Source organism: Mesoplodon densirostris, chromosome 16, assembly GCF_025265405.1.
Source record: "Mesoplodon densirostris isolate mMesDen1 chromosome 16, mMesDen1 primary haplotype, whole genome shotgun sequence".
Classification (NCBI taxonomy): domain Eukaryota; kingdom Metazoa; phylum Chordata; class Mammalia; order Artiodactyla; family Ziphiidae; genus Mesoplodon; species Mesoplodon densirostris.
Window position 1 is genome coordinate 82,757,345 of NC_082676.1, and position 13,208 is coordinate 82,770,552.

The 13,208-nt window shown below is 43.0% G+C and overlaps 1 long non-coding RNA gene across 3 annotated transcripts in view; it reads right to left on the bottom strand.

Annotated features, from left to right (window-relative positions):
• Positions 1 to 13,208, bottom strand: part of LOC132476341 (uncharacterized) — an 83,056-nt gene that overhangs the window by 65,120 nt on the left and 4,728 nt on the right. For all 3 annotated transcript variants that reach the window (XR_009530126.1, XR_009530128.1, XR_009530127.1), the window contains exon 2: positions 12,617 to 12,716. This is a non-coding gene — a long non-coding RNA (uncharacterized LOC132476341). The remainder of the gene's footprint in view (positions 1 to 12,616; positions 12,717 to 13,208) is intronic.

The following is a 13,208-nucleotide window of genomic DNA, read 5'->3' on the forward strand; positions in this document are numbered from 1 at the left end:
AGGTGACATTTCACCCCATCATTTTTTAAATTTAAGTGGTAAGAAATGGGAAGTTGATTGAATTATTCCAGCTCTTCAAATCCTTTGAAGACTATGATGATTCCAAAGGGAAATGATTTTGTTTGGTGATGAAAGTGTCAAAGTTTTCATTTATGGACCAATTGAAATGGGGAGTAATTTTCCAAGTAGAATTTTCCCTTCCTTCTTTAGAGAAATTAATGCTGCTCAGTGATGTCATTATGGTAGAAACAGATAAAGAGATTGGTATGATATGAACTGGGTAGAGAGTGAGTTGCTTTCTATTGTATACTGAATGCAGTTGAAAATGTGGTCAATAGCGGGACCTGCCTTTTGAGTGTGTACTCTCTTCTGGGCTTGCTTTATGGCTAATCTGGTGTCATTTAGCATCGTACTCCTTGAACTCAAGAAACAGCATATCTGACAGGATGAATATCATATAAAAATATTGTGATTAAAGCTATTTCCCTTGGACACAGCCTCACTTTTGTGGTATGCCTGCCATAAATACTGAATGACTCTCATCATGAGAAGACACCAGACAAAACTAAATTGAGGGACGACCAGCCTGTCCTCTTCAAAATGTCAAGGTCATAAAGAACAAAGAAAGGCTGAGAACTGTTCCAGATTAAAGATAAATGTCAGCTATATGCAATGTTTGATCGGAGATGAAAGAACATTATTGAGAGAATTGTTGCAATTTGAATACGGGCTGTCTATTTGATCATCACATTTTACCAACATTGTAAAATAACCAGGATTTGATAATGGTATTGTAATTACAGAAGGGAATGTCCTTGTTCTTAGGATATGAGGGCTAAAGTTCTTAGGATATGAGAGGTAGAGAGTTATGATGTCTGAAGTTCTGAAGTGGTTCAGCAAGAAAAAAAACAGGAAAACATACATAGAGATGTGTGGCACAGCACATTTGGTAAATCTAGACAAAGGGTAAACAGGTGTTCATTGTTTCATTTTTGAAACTCTTCTGTAAGTTTGAAATACGTAGTTTAAATAGAACGTTTAAAAAGTTAAAAAAAGAAAAAGCCATTTTCCTTTACAGGTCACCTCACAGACCGTAGTTTCTCTGTTGGGCAGACACCAAAATTAGGTATTTCTAACTGCGACTGCTCACACAGAAGGAAACCACAACAGCACAAGGAGAAACTGTTCAGGAATCACAGCAGAAGGTTCTGGGATTGCTCTCATCCAGACCTTCTGCGTGTTGATATCTGAACCTATTCTGTCCCATGTACAGCCTCAGTTCTTCTCCTTCTGGATTTTTTCAGGATCTCTCTGTTCTCCGTCTATGATTGTTCTCTGGTTTTCTCCCCTCCGCATCTCTTTGAATATCTGATGTCCTGCATTCTGCTCTGGGAATCATCTTTGATTTTAGCACCTTAAAAAAAAAGCCACCCGTAGTGAGTTCCTGTGGCACACTTAAAGACACTCCAAGCAGTGATTTACGTGCCGGGGCTACAGGACATGGAAGGGTGCCCCCCAAGGCACTCCAGAGGGACAGTGCAGCCCGAAGACTTGAAGGGAGGAATGTGGAAGGAGCACTGCTGAGAAGCTGCAGGAGCCATGTCCTCTGATGTTACTTTCTACGGAGCTGCAGTGGGATCCAGAAGAGCTGAGTTTCCATCTTAGCTGTTTCAGGGTCCAGCTCTGTGACCTTGGACCTCTCCCTTAACCTCTCTGGGCTTCATTTTCCTTACCTGTAAAATGAATGCTGAGGCCCTCTCGGGTTTAAATTATTCATTATGACCCTTCAAACTCTCTGATGCAACACCCTCTTCATGACATCATAGGGTGTTGCAACCTGAGGACTGTCCATGAGATGTGAAATCATTGATGGATCACTGAGACATGGTGAGCAGGTTCTATGAGCCCAGGCCTGTTCACAGTGGTTACAATTCAGAAACCTGTATCAATCAAACCTACTTTCAAATAGTGGTTCTTCCTGTTCTTAGTTGCTCTCAGAATTTGGACAAGTTATCTACTCTGCCTAAAACCTCAACTGTCTCATCTTTAAAATGGGATCTGCAATGATACTTATTCTAAAAGGTTATTGAGAAGATTAAATGAGATAATGCATAGAGTGCCACATAATGAGCATTCATTAAAAATAGTATTTCTAAATACTATTAATGATATTCTATTAGAATGTAAGAAAAATCCCTTTCATCCAGGATACTCTGATTGAAGTTACATGATTGAAATTCATTTAACAACCCGACAACAGTGCAGAAAGGCAAGAAATTTAGTGATAAAGGCTGTGTGGCAGAGATAGACAAGATTCTAGTAGGTGAAAAAGAAAGTTTTGGCCAGGATCGGAATTATTCCTGGCTTAAATATTCAAAGTACTACTAAGTATGGAACACCTTAAAAATATATATGTAAAATCTTATTTATTTTTAAAATGTATTAAATATAAAACTAATACATGGATACATCTAACTTGACAAAATAACTTGAAGTAATACAGAGTGAGGAAAAGGCTTCTTTATTGTTAACCAAGTCTCACCCTACTCCCCAGATGTAATCACTGTTATCAGTTGGGATGAGTTTTTTGAAAGATTTTGTCCTTCTATTTATTTTTGTGTAAATATTCTAAAGCTGGGAAATAAAGGGCCTAGAGTTTGTGACTGTTCGGTTGGTTAGTTGTCCCCTTTATCTCTATGAAATATCTCTTCAGGACTTCCCTGGCAATCCAGTGGTTAAGTCTCCATGCTTCCAATGCAGGGGGTGTGGGTTCAATCCCTGACCGGGGAACTAAGATCCTACATGCTGTGCAGTGCGGCCAAAAAAAAAGAAAAAGAAAAAGAAATATCTCTTGTCCCTTGAATGCTTTTCAATTCTAACTTTGCCTAGAAATGTTGTTTTTCAGTTCTATTTTGGTAGCATTTACCTCCTATAGCTTTTATATCTATTTATTTTCAACCTTTTGACATGCTTATACTACTGATACATCTCTTGTTCATAACACAAGAGTTGGGCCTCTTCAACTTGAGTGATGTGTTTCTTTAGTTCTGTGATTTCTTTTTCTAGTATTGCTTTCAGAGCTCTCACTCCATTCACTCTATTCTCTCCTAAAATTCTTATTAGATGTTGGCGCTTCTGACTTGTTCCTCCAAACCCCTTAATTTTTCTTCTATACCCCATAATATTTTTGCTTTTTAAATCCTGCATTCTGGTAGAATTCCTCACCTTAGTCTTCCAGGCCACTGGTTCATGTTACACCAATGTCTATTTTGCTGTTCAGCCCATTACTTAGCTGTTAATTTCAACAATACATTAAAAAAAAATTTCCTAGACCTCTAACTGAGCATTTTTTATGGCTACAATATCTTCTTAGATTTGTCTTAGAATAGGGATTATAATCATTCCCAAACCTTTTTCTGTTTACCGTATTAACTCTGTTTCTTTCTTTTTTTTTTTTTTTTTTTGCGGTACTCGGCCTCTCACTGTCGTGGCCTCTCCCGTTGCAGAGCACAGGCTCCAGATGCACAGGCTCAGCGGCCATGGCTCACAGGCCCAGCCGCTCTGCGGCATGCAGGATCTTCCCGGACTGGGGCACGAACCCGTGTCCCCTGCATCGGCAGGCGGACTCTCAACCACTGCGCCACCAGGGAAGCCCAACTCCGTTTCTTAATTTGTTGAGTTTGGTGCTGCTTTTTCCACTTGTTGATCCACTCAAATGTTTGCATATTCTTGCCGATTTCCTATTGCCCCGACTCTGTGACTATTTTGTCTTCGCCATGACAACCCATTCAATGATTCATTCATTATGTTGGGTAAGGGGGATCTGCTTCTAGGTGGGGTGGACCGCAGCCTCTCTCCAGGTTTGGGAGTAGCAGGTGGGCACAGGATGTGTTGTTCAGCAGGGCACGCCACCTTCTGGACAGGAGCAACTTCCAATACGTTTGGTCACCATCCTCCTGAGTGTTGGCCCTCCTGTGCCATCTGAATGCCAGGTTCTTCTGCTCAGACTAAGATGGTCCTGTTGAGCACTTTCTAGCCCCGCCGAGAGTTGGACGGGGAAGAGGAGTCAACCGTTCGGTTTGTCTGTTGGTGGCATCCCAGCCAGTGATCCAGAAGCCCCCACACCCCAGGTCCCCTCCCACTCCTGTCTTTGCCACCTCTAGGCTGGAGGCACCCCACGTTGTACAGAAGTCCTCTCCTACATGGGTTTTCACTTTGTATGGTACAATTTTACTTTCCTTCTGATCTACCAAAAAAACCTCTTCTTGTTTTCCATCCTGATTATATATTTATTTTTAAATACATATTTCTCCTATAATTTCTAAGATGGTGCAATGGGAAGACGTTACAGAGTATTGTCGGGAGACTATCTCTTTCTGAAGCGACTTTAAAAACTGTTTTCTTTTCAGTTTTGTTCTCAACGAGCACAGGAAATAGTGTTGTATTTATTTATTACAACGAGTTATCTTTATATTCTATCAGGGTTATATTTCAACTCCTTGAAAGCATATTCATTATAGAGATGCTCTTGTTAAAAGAGAAATCTTTGAAGAATGCCAAGTGTTATCTTGGCAGAAATCCACAGTAAACAGAGCTCTGGCTCAAAAAGACCACAATAAGCAGTTTTCCAGATAAATGACCCTGTAAGAGGAGGCACAATTCTGCATCTGACAGTGTTGCATGTGTGTGTGCACGTGCATGCATACGTGTTTGTGCTCTTAATAGAAAGTCTTATTTGCAATTTCATGTTAATTAGTGACCAGTTATTGGCCAAGACTTGATATTAAATTAGGAAATAAGTGTAATGAGAACTTGTATCCATCCCATGAGGAAGATTCTCTTACGGAGAAAACAAAATATAACTTCTGCCTTTTCCTCCATAAAATAGCAAATTCAGCATTAAGGTTCGGCTCTCTTGTATATAAAGTCTAGGTTTCAAAAGAAACCTCAGACCATTTACTCTGACTAGCCATAGTATGTTCTCCCCTCTTGAACTCACTTCTATGCTTATCATTCATTCTTACATTCACTGTAGTAGCTAATTTTTGCTTTGCAATAAACCACCCTAACTATTATGGGGCTTAAAACAACAGTCATTTATTTAGCTCAGGCATTGACCGGGTACTCTTCTGTCTGGGTGGGGCTTGGCTGAGCCCAGGTGGCCTCACTCACGCATCTGTGGTCAGTGGGTAATTTGGCCGAGGGCTGCTGGGCTACTGGCAGAGGTGATGGGGATACTGGTCTGACTGGTCCACTCATCATCTCTCATCAGCTTGCAGCCTAGCTTCCACTCCTTCACAGGGAGGCTGGGACCCAACAGCAGAAAGAGGGTAAAACCGAAAGCATGTGCCCCCCTGAGGCCTGAGCTTGCCTCACACTTGTTAATGTCCCATTGGTTAAAGCCAGTCAGTCACAAGGTAAAGAATATATTCAAGGAGTGAAAGAGGGAAAGAATTTGTGGCCATTTTGCAATCTATCAAGTCACATTATAGTTAATTCTATGAATTCAATTTACCCAGACACATTTAAGATTTCTCCACAAAATTCAAGCGACGAAGAAAAAAATATCATGGGGAAATTACAGCAATTACATAGTAATTTCTTATTCTGAAATAACATGAGATTGGGCAGGAAGACTGAGTTCCAGACCCAGTCCACCATTTTTTTTTTAATCAATGTGATTTTGGGCAAATCATGTAGTTTCAGAATTAGATTTTTTAACATTTAAAATGAAGGGGTTGGGACTTCCCTGGTGCCGCAGTGGTTAAGAATCCGCCTGCCCATGCAGGGGTCACAGGTTCGAGCCGTGGTCTGGGAAGATCCCACATGCCGTGGAGCAACTAAGCCCGTGTGCCACAACTACTGAGCCTGTGCTCTAGAGCCCACATGTCACAACTACCGAAGCCCACGTGCCACAACTACTGAAGCCCACGCACCTAGAGCCCGTGCTCCGCAACAAGAGAAGCCACCGCAATGAGAAGCCCGCGTACTGCAGCAAACCGTAGCCCCCACTAGCCAGAACTAGAGAAAGCCCGTGCAGCAACGAAGACCCAACACAGCCATAATAAATAAATAAATAAATAAATTTAATTTAAAAAATAAATAAAAAACAAAATGAAGGGTTTGGACTGGATTATCTCTGAGGCCTTTCTTCTCACTCCATTATTAATAAGAAGAAATTTGACATACAGTGTATAAAAGCAAACAAATTCTTTATCTGGAAGAATTTACATAAACAAAAATTCTTCTGCACCCAGCAAAAGTATAGGATTTTCTATTCCAAGAACAGAAGTATTCTATTTGGACATACTTAATACAATAAGTATTCCCAGATTTGGACTTTGGATACTTAATCCCCAAAGAAAACCTTTCATCTCTCTTTCTCCAACCTGTCCACTCCATCTTTGACCAGATTTCCTATGACAAGATCAAACCAATGGACTTGGGCCTGACCTTCCTGCCTTGCTGTGCTCTCCCACCTTAGGTTACCTTTGACCTCGTTGAGACAGACTGTGTCCTCTACCTTCTTCGTGTTCCTAGAAGTTAGTGTCACAAGTCAATCATCAATAAACTTTGGTTGAATGAATGGAATACAATTGAGCTGATTTTCCACACTGAGTAGATTCTGCCTATGTTTCCTTGAGGACCAGAACAGCACATTTTGGGGGAAACTGGAAAACAGTGGCAGCTACACCTACAGGCTCAGTTAGAGGCTTTCTACCTCCAACATAATTGATTTGCTATGGCCATGGGAGTGGGAATGCACTTTGCTCTGTAAGATGGAGGAGCCTTGCATTCTCCAGAACATGAATCAGAGATCCCATTCTGTTTGGAATAGAAGAAGGTGGTAAGGAACTCAAAGTTCAGCCAGCACCTTGGGCATCACCGACCTGGAGCGCGAAAGGCACTTGAATCTCAGTTCTCTAGGGCTGAGCCTAGGACTGGCGCCAGCCCTCTCAGCAGCAGGGAGGCAAGTCCGTTCATGCAGCCCTGTTGGTCTACACGTGTATACTCCAGCCCATCTCCCATCAACAGCACGAGCACCAGGAGGGAGATGGGGAGGAAAACAGTCTCATCATGTTCTCCCAACAAAACCAGCATTTGGATAATCAGCAGGTGACCAGCGATATTTTTTTTGAAAGTCATTGACTTTCCATCCAAGGTCTGTCATTATTCTGTCCTGGGTTTTGGCCAAGATTATCTCTGAAAGTAAAAGATGGAGATAAGCAGACTCATACTGAACAATGGGATTTCTTCCATTTAATTTAAATAAGCAACAAAAACAACAACAAAATTCAATAGCAAAGGAAAAAAAATCCTGGTCATTTTCATTGACTCACGATAGAGCTACTAAATTTAATGCAAGATAACTTATTGATTAACCCAGTGAAGTAGGTACTAGAAACGAGTCTTGCAGGGGAAACAAAATATCTGATTTGGGAAAAATTATATTCAAGAGATTCATGTTCATCTTAAACCTCAAAGTGTGACTAGTAATGAAAAATTGAGGGCTTAAGCTTGTGATTAAAATTGATTTAGGAGTGGCCTTACCCAAAGCCAAGAAAATGCAGTAGGAGTCCTTATTATCTCTCTTGCATGGCTGTTCTCCAGTTAATTAATTAACCCTTAATTGTTCCACCCCATACTCCTGTGAGAGGGAAAGCTGGTGAAGTCCTGCCATCTTAATGAGAAGGAACGGGAGGCAATGGGATGTAAAATGATCTCTTAAGTCATAGAAGGATCCATGTTAGAACCAGTGCAGAACACACGTCCTCCCAGCTTCCTCTCCTGTACGTGGGCCTCTCACTGTTGTGGCCTCTCCCTTTGCGGAACACAAGCTCCGGACGCGCAGGCTCAGCGGCCATGGCTCACGGGCCCAGCCGCTCCGCGGCATGTGGGATCTTCCCGGACCGGGGCACGAACCCATGTCCCCTGCATCGGCAGGCAGACTCTCAACCACTGCGCCACCAGGGAAGCCCTAAAGGCAGGCTTTTTGACTTAAAGCAAGAGGAAGTTAGACTCTGCACCACATTTTCTGCAGCCTTTCAAGACAAGCAGCTATGATGCCATGTACAATAGTACCTGGATTTCCCAGTGTTGACTATTTACAAAGGGTTTGAAAAGGAGTGAGAAAAATGGCTGTATGTAAACATACACTGATCTTTATTTTCTTATGACTGGCTGCCTTCCAAAGGGAACTAGAAATTTAAAGTTGGGAGCAGATTTTCAGAGTACTGTGAAGGTAATGCATTGTGATTTCCCAGCCACATTTACAAACATTTTTAACTGGTTCTTCCTCAATGTCTCGAGGGATGGAAGTAAATAAAGTAAATGTTTCGGTGGATATAATACACTATTGGGTCCCAAAGCTCTTTAGTTCAAGATTAAGAAGACTAGGAGAAATTGTCATCGGAATAAATCCGGAAAACTGGAAGGAGTAGGTGCTCTTAATAAGTTTGCAGATAGACCGTGAAATCCCATTCGAAGAGCAGGAACAACTTGACTCCTAGCGCTACCTTCATTCAAATTCATGGAAGGATAAATCAACAGTGTTTGAAGTGCCTCAGAGCAAGTATGTATGTGACAAGCACAAAAGAATCACTGAAGGCAGGAATCCAGCTCTGTGTGGCAGGGTTACTGAAATCCACTTTATTCACCTTTGAACCATTCAAAGGAAAAAAAAGAAAGAAAGAAAAATATAGTATAAGCAGATGTTTCCTTTTCAATGTTTTTAGCAAACGCTCTGAGCAATTGGACACAGCTGCTTCCTTTGGCCCACACAGGCCACCATTGTACTGCAGGTGGTGGATGGCTGGATAACAAACAACATGGGGGATGCTTCGGTGTAGTTCACCTGCCGCACTACTCGGGCACTCAGAGTTCAGACCTTCTTGTGAATCTTGATGTTGCTGGGGAAAAGGAACCTTCCAGCCCCAGCTTAGAGGGATGAAGTTAAGGTCCCACTATCTTGGTCAAAGGAATCAAATCGTCTTCCCAGCTGTCATGGGATGACTTGTGTCCATGCCCTTCCCTCTTTCATACGTTCAGAAAGTGACTCTATTTGGAGATGGGGTTTTAAAGAGGTGATGAAATTAAAATTATGCCAAGAGAGTAGGCCTTAATCCAGTTTGACTGGTCCCCTTATAAGAAGAGGAGATTAGGACACAGAGACATCAGGGATACACAGCACAGAGCAAAGGCCATGTGAGGACATGGAGAGAAGCTGGCCATCTGCAAGCCAAGGACAGAGGCCTTGGGAGAAACCACATCTTCAAGGACTTCCAGCGTCCAGAATTGTGAGAAAATAAAATTCTGCTGTTTAAGCCTCCCGGTCTGTGGTACTTTGTTAAGCAGCCCAAGCAGACTAAGGCACCAGCTCTTGATCCTGCACTCACCTGCGGAGGAGCAGACCCCTTATGTCCAGGCAAGCAATAGGAGAAATGTTTGTTGAATGAATGAATGAATGAATGAATGAAATGGACATGCCTCTCCTTCAGTTTCTTTATTTCTCTAAAAGAGGCACAGTTCCAGTAACTCCATCACAGTACTGTGGTTGGACATACCCATCAAGGGCTTAGCACATTGTGGCCGGCACATGGGAAACCCATAAAAGTGTTTGCTCTTATGACCTTTACTATTAAGCTTTGAATAGTTTTCATCTTTCGGTGGCTTTATAGACAATGAGCCTTAACGTAGGCAGTGAGATGCATTCTTGAGCACCGGGAACATTTTACTTCATGCAGTTCCAATAGAACTCGGGCTGTTTTTCTCTATTATGCTCAGTTGGTTTGTGGACCAGAAAAATCACAGAAATTAGAAATGGATGTGACGGGTCCCATCACATCTGTCTCATTCTTTGATGGTTGGATTAGGTTGTTTTATGACTGTTTGGTGTTTTATATCAGGAGTGGGAATGGAGGGAAGGAATGAACCCATATTCTTTACTTTCCCCACTCTTCCACCTCTAGAGTCCCCGCAAATGCACTGGACCCAAAGCAGGCAGAGCTTGGGTCTGGACTGTGCGTTGGGTGGAAGAGGGTGGGGCGGGAGAAAGGCCAATTTCCTACAACAATGCTTGTAGTATAATGAGTGTTAGAACATTCACGATTTTTGTCTTAACGCTTCCACTATGGACTAGATTTTACTTATCCTTGCTCAAAACTTTCCTTAGCTTCACACGATTACATTAGTTATCCCCCTCCCTTCTACAGCACAAGCCCCCTGGTTAAGCTAACAGAGCCAACTCTTGGGATCCCTATATTTCATGATTATGGAGCCAGCCTTCTTCATGCTCCATTAATCTGTCAAACCAGCCTCAGACTTGGGCTGCAATGAAAGTGTTTCCAATTTTAACCTGTCTGCCTGCCATGAAGCTTTGTTTATGTGATGCTGTCTTGGAGGGCCCCATGCCCCTTTTGTGTCCCTGTGTCAACTTCATTTCATCACTGCATTATTATTAATTTGAGATTTCTCACTGCTGATTACCTATACGTTTGCCCGCATCCGGCATCCCTGTTAGGTCAGGAGCTTGCGGAGAGCTCGCCTGGCAGGGTTTGCATTTTCTGTAACCCATGTGTGAGCAGAGAGTGCTTACTAACCAAGTGACGGGATGAGAGGGGCCAGTCACCCATCCATGTCTACCTCTGATCCCCCTGCCCATCTGTAGCACCACGATTGTTTATTTTCTCCCTTGATTATTCTTTTCTGAGCAGTCAGTGTAGTGTAGCACGTTGAAATTGACAAGTATGCCATTGAGAGCTAAGGCAGAGAGGGAGAGTGTTTCAAGTTTTAGATTTTGATGCCGTGTGCCTTCAGGAAAAGCTAACAGGGCAGGTTCGGCTGTTAGGTGGGTGGGGAACACGGCACACAAAGGATGCATGAGCTCACAGCAGCAGCCATAATAAGGTGAATCGAGGCAGGTGCCAACGAGGGAAGAGAAAAGGCAGAACTTGTCCCAGCCAACTGTCAGCCCTGAAAGCAAAGGTTGCCAGCCAGGAGAGCTGTTGACAAGGGAAGAGAGAAAGAGGATGATGGACGAGAAGGTGAAGGAGAAATCTAGAAAGTACGGCTGCAGCACAGCCTCCCGCCTCTCACCTCTTCAGGAAAGGATGCTCTGGCCCACCACACACTGCTTGCCCCCCAGGACGTGGGACACATGGATAGTCAGCTCAGGCACAGAGGGCTGGCTGGTCCCAGGGTCCCCTCCCTGGCAATCAGAATTTCCTACCGTGAACTAAAGTCAAAGAATTTTCCTCTAGTCTTTCCAATGGAATCATAGAAGCATAGGATATTAGAGCTACAAGCAAGTTGGAGATTTTCTTATAAACCCTTCATTTCACACTGCCCAGTAGCACACAGGGAAGTTGGAATGGGTGATTACCCCGTTTGCCAACCACAGCTTGCCATTTGTGTTTGTTTTCTAGCGTGCTTTTTATTGAAGTATAACATCCTCAGATATAATTGCCCAAATCGTAAGTGCATGGCTCAGTTTGTGTTTCACAAAGGGAATACATCTACCCATGGAACCAGCATCCAGAGTAAGAAATACAATGTCCCCAGCACTCCAGGGGCCCTCATTCTGACTCTTTCCCAGGGCAAACCCCTCCACCTCAGGCAACCTCCATCCTGATTTCTAATTTCTAATCCATTTAGCAGTTTTTGAAATGTATATAAATGAAACCAAACAGTAAGACCCATTTTATGTTTGTTTTTTCCACTCAACATTATATTTGTGAGATTTATCCATGTTGTTGCATGTAGCAAGAGTTAGTCCATTTTTGTTGTCATACAATACTCCATTGTGTGAATATATACTTACTCAATGTCTTTATCCATTATACTACTGAAAGACATGTGGGTACTTTCCAGTTTGGGAATACTATGAGTAGTGCTCTGAACCTTCTAGTGCATGTTTGTTGTTTTGTTGTTGCTGATTTTGCATATCTTTATGCATGTCTATTGAGCATTAAACTTGGAGTGGAGTGCTGGGTCATAAAATATTCCTACATTCAGCTTTAGTGGATACGGTCAAACAGTTTTTTGTTTTGTTTTTTGGGTTTTTTTTTGTGGTACACGGGCCTCTCACTGTTGTGGCCTCTCCCGTTGCGGAGCACAGGCTCCGGACGCGCAGGCTCAGTGGCCATGGCTCACGGGCCCAGCCGCTCCGCGGCATGTGGAATCTTCCCGGACCGGGGCACGAACCCATGTCCCCTGCATCGGCAGGCAGACTCTCAACCACTACGCCACCAGGGAAGCTCGGTCAAACAGTTTTCAAAAGTGGTTTGCTCTGCCTGGGGAACTCTCCATTGCCTTCCTCCTACTTACTATCTTTCTAACTGCCTGCTCCTTCTTACCTTTAGGTCTATAAAATCTTTCCCTCCACCTCTGCTTTTTTCTTTCTTTCTTCCTCTGGTAGATTGCATTTTCAAAGATGGTCATATAGAAGATTCACATATCACCCACCTTCCAATGGCCCAAGACACTGAAGCTCTGAAGGCAGCCCAAATAGCCTCAGAAGAGTCCCCCCAGGAGAAATAAGCTTAACCATGATGGCATCATCAAGTTCCCCCTGACCACTGAGTCAGCCATGTGAAGGAGATGGAAGACAACAACTCACTTGTGTTCATTGTGGATGTCAAAGCCAAAGAGCGCCAGATCATCAGGCTGCGAAGATGCTCTATGACCTTGATGTGGCCAAGGTCAACACCAGATCAGGCCTGATGGAGAGAAGAAGACATATGTTTGATTGGCTCCCTTCTATGATGCTTTGGATGTTGCCAACAAAATTGGGTTCATCTAAACTGAGTCCAGCTAACTCTAAATATAAATTTTTTTCACCATAAAAAAAAAGATGGCCATAATGGTAGCCTCCTTTCCACAAGTTTTCTACAGTGAATTTACCATTCCTACAGCAAGAAATAGAATTCAGTTTCCTTTCACTTGAATCTAGGCTGGCCTTATGATTCACTCGTAAGCAACAAGAAAACGTTAAAAAGTTTTGTTGTGTGATTCTCCAGTCTAGGTCCAAAAAGGCCATGAAGTTTCCACCTAATTTTCTTGGGATGCTTGGTCTGGGGGAACCTGGCCCCTGTGTAAGAAATCCAACTGCCCTGAGACCACCAGGCTGGAAACACTGTGCCTCGTCGCTCCAGTTGATGGTCCCTTGTGAGCTCAGTCTTTTAGCCACTCCTGCCCCCAGACACGTGAGT